We start from the raw sequence: 4,242 nt of genomic DNA, 5'->3' as shown, positions 1-4,242 counted from the left end.
CGCAAGGTTTGCTGCATGAACAGAGATAGGGAACAGCAGCTGCAAAGGTGGAAGGAGTAGGCATATTCAGGGGGCAGGGGCAGAAAATTCTTCCTTTCTCTTCATAACTGTCTTCCTAAAACTTCCATGTAGCAGCCTGGTCCGGGCCCCTGAGGTCATACAATCAGGTACTTCCTCTTCCAGCTGAGAGCCCTTCAGCTATCTGAAGAAGATGCCATGGGTCTCATCACTCAATAATCATTGACAGAGTAGAAGCCACGTGCCAGGCAATGAGTGAGGCAGCAAAGATAAGATAAGAACCCTGCCCTGACAGTCTGGTGGGGGAGAAAGCAAGCAAAATGATAACTCAGGTCAGCCAGATAAGCACTCCCACAGAGGGTGAACCAAGAACTTTGAAGCACACAGAAGGGTGCCACCAACTTTCTAGGAGTCAGAGGCTTCACAGAAAAGGCTACACTACAGGTGGGCCTGAAGGAAGAGCGAGTCACCATGTAGGAAAGAGCACTGCAGGCACAGGGACGCATAGGTCCACAGCAAGGCCCAGGGCTAGTAGGTTCTGAGAAACGCAGAATAATCAATTTGGCAGCATAAATACTAAAATAGGAATGATATAGAGAAGATTAGCACAGCCTCTGAGTAAGGATGACATGCAAATTCGTGAAGTATCCCATGTTTCCATTTTGAAAAATTCTTATTGTGATTTATTGGTTTTACTCATACCCCCTCCCTCAAATCCCACTCCCTGAAACTTTTTTTTTTTTTTTTTTTCCTGATTGTAACATTGCTGTGGGAATGAGAGGGGAAAAGTGTACTAGGGGCTGTGGAAGGAGGGAAGGTGGAAAGGTGGATTAAAATACTATCTTTACTGCCACAAAAAAAAAAAAAAAAGACAGTGTGAGGTGGCCACAGGATATGGAGCCAGACAAAGTCAGTCCTTGGGATCCTCTTTCCCATACTATCACCCACCACCTTCTCCATCACTGAATCACCATCACGTTCCTCACCCTTCCTGCATGGGGTCCCTGGCTTCTCTCAGCCTCCCAATCAGCAAAGGAGCCATCAAGGGTAGAGAGAACTCAGAAAATAGGCCCTGGTGGTACACTGCATCCATTCAATTCACTCACTCATTGGTTCATTCATTCATTCATTCTCTCTCCCTATAACTCTGGCTCTCTCTCTCTCTCTCTCTCTCTCTCTCACACACACACACACACACACACACACACATCCCTCTATCCTAGAGAACTGCTGCTGGAACTGTCATAAGGCTCTGCTTTGCAGCCTAGGAGATTTGTCTAGTCAGTCATGCCTCCTCTCTCAGCTCTGGACACTGATGCCAGGGCAACTGAGATGAGATGGCAAGAAATGGCCCAAAAACGTCACCACAGAACCAACAGAAATTAAAAGGATAATATCAGGATACTATGAAGAACCATACTCCAACAAATAGGAAAATCTAGAAGAAATGGACAGGTTTTTAGAGAAACATACTACTTATCTAAACTAACACAGGGAGCTCTGGTAGTATAGTGCCTAAGGCACATGACTGCTAACCAGAAGGCTGGCGGTTCAAACCCACCAGCCATTCCTTGGAAGGAAGATAGGGCAATCCTACTTCTGTAGTGATACTGCCTCAGAAACCCAAGGAGGGGTCGCTATGAGTCAGGTCTGACTCAATGGCACATAACAACAACAACAAACTAACACAGTGGAGGTGGAAATTTTGAACAGGTCCATAACAAAAGAAGAAATTGAACAGGTCATAAAAAAAAATTATCAACAAAAAAAAGCCCTGGCTCAGACGGTTTCACTGGAGAATTCTACCAAACGTTCAGAGAAGAACTGACACCAATCCTATTCAAACTGTTCCAGAACATGGATAAGGATGGTACCTCCCAAATTCATTTTATCAAATGTAACCTTGATACCAAAACCAGGCAAACACATCACTAAAAAGGAAAACTACAGACCAATATCCTTCATGAACATACATGCAAAAATCTTCAACAAAATGCTAGCCAATAGACTCCAACAATGTATCAAAAAAAATAATACACTATGACCAAGTAGGGTTCATACCAGGTATGCAAGTGTAGTTCAACATTAGAAAAACAATCAATGTCATCCATCACATAAATAAAACAAAGGAAAAAAACACATGATCATATCAATGTAGAAAACACATTTGATAAAATCCAACACTCATTCTTGAGTTTAAAAAAAAAAAAAAAAAACTCTCAGCAAAATAGGAACAGAAGGGAAATTCCTCAATATAATAAAGGGCATATATGAAAAACCAACAGCCAACATTATTCTCAATGGAGCGAGACTGAATCATTCCCCTTGCGGACAGCAACCAGACAACGACACCCTCTATCATCACTTCTATTCAACATCGTATTGGAAGTCCTAGCCAGAGCAATAAGGAAAGAAAGGGAAATCAAAGGCATCTAAAGTAATAAGGAAGAAGTCAAACTATCCCGATTTGCTAATGATATGATCCTGTACCTAGAAAACCAAGAGACTCAGTCAAAAATCTACTGGAACTAATTGAGAAAGTTAACATCATGGCAGGATACAAGATCAACATACAAAAATCAGCTGGATTCCTCTACACCAGCAAAGAGATGCTGAAAAAGAATTAAGAAAATCAATACCATTTACAATAGCGATGAAAAATTAAAATACTTGGAAATGAATCTCAGTAGGGACAAAAGGAGCTCTGATGGTGTAGTGGATAAGGCACTTGACTGCTAACTGGAAGGTCAGTAGTTCAAACCCACCAGCTGCTCCACAGAAGGAAGACTGGGTGATCTACTTCCATAAAGAATTACTGCTTCAGAAACCCAAAGGAGGTCACTATGAGTCAGAAACAAGTCAATGGCAGTCAGTTTGGGTTTTTTTATTATTATTATTTATTTTTTTAGGGACACAAAAGAAAACTACAAAATGCTATTTCAAGAAACCATACAAGATCTACATAAATGGAAGAACATACCACGCTCATGGATAGGAAGATTGAACATTGTGAAAATGTCAGTACTATCCAAAGCAATCTATACATTCAATGCAATCCCAATCCAGACCCCTGGATTAAGGAATCAACATTCCTTAAGGACATGGAAAAACCAATCACTAATTTTATATGTAAAGAAAAGTGACCTCGGAGTAGCAAAGCACTATTGAAGAAGATCAAAGTAGGAGGTCTTACACTCCTGGCTCTCAAAACCTACTATACAACCACAGTAGTCAAAACTGCCTGGTATTGGTACAAAGACAGACACACAGACCAGTGGAACAGAATTGAGAATCCAGAAATAGATCCATTGACCTATGGTCAGTGGATTTTTTACAAAGGGCTGAAATCCATTACGTGGGGAAGAGATGGTTCCTTTTACAAGTGGTGCTGACAAAACTGGATATCTGTTTGCACAAAAATGAAACAAGATCTGTACCTCACATCATACACAAAAATGAACTCCAGATGGATCAAAGACTTAAATGTGAAAACTAAAACTATAAATTTCCTCAAGGAAAAATTAGGGGCAAATTTAGGGGCCCCAACTTATGGCATAAATAGACTGTCAAACATAACCCAAAATGCACAAACAGCAAAAGATAAACTAGATGAATGGCACTTTCTAAAAATTAGATTTTTATGTGCTTCTAAAGACTTCTTCAAAAGAGTAAAAAGAGAACCTACAGATTGGGAAAAAATATTTGGCAATGACATATCTGACAAGGAACTTATCTCTAAAATTTATAGAAAACCCCCAACACCTCAACAACAAAAAGACAAACAATCCACTTAAATAATGGACAGAAGACATGAATAGACATTTCACCAAAGAGAATATTCAGGCAACCAACAAACACATGAAGAAATGTTCATGATCATTAGCCATTAGAGAGATGCAAATCAAAACAACAATGAGATACCATCTTGCCCCAGCACTAGTAGCAAAGTTCAACAGACAGAAAATAAAAAATGCTGGAAAGTATGTGCAGAGAGTGGGATTCTTTGTGGAAAGTACTATGGCGATTTGTTAAAAAGTTGGAATTAGAAATACCATTTGATTCAGCAATCCCATTACTAGGTATATATCCTAAAGAAGTGAGAGCCAGGACATGAACAGATATATGCACACCCATGTTCAGCACAGCATTATTTACAATAGCAAAAATATGGAAACAACCTAGGTGCCGATCAACAGAAGAATGGATAACCAAACTATGGTACAT

The 4,242-nt window shown here is 40.0% G+C and overlaps 1 non-coding gene across 1 annotated transcript; it reads left to right on the top strand.

Annotated features, from left to right (window-relative positions):
* The first annotated feature begins 570 nt into the window (after positions 1 to 570).
* Positions 571 to 677, top strand: LOC122150268. The gene has a single exon (XR_006163571.1). It is a non-coding gene; the product is annotated as a U6 spliceosomal RNA (small nuclear RNA).
* Positions 678 to 4,242: the final 3,565 nt, after the last annotated feature.

The sequence above is a fragment of the Orycteropus afer genome, unplaced genomic scaffold (assembly GCF_000298275.1).
Source record: "Orycteropus afer afer isolate SDZICR_OR568_19922 unplaced genomic scaffold, OryAfe1.0 scaffold00112, whole genome shotgun sequence".
Lineage (NCBI taxonomy): Eukaryota > Metazoa > Chordata > Mammalia > Tubulidentata > Orycteropodidae > Orycteropus > Orycteropus afer.
Note: the sequence above shows the minus strand (reverse complement) of the source record. Positions and strands in the feature narration are given on the sequence as shown.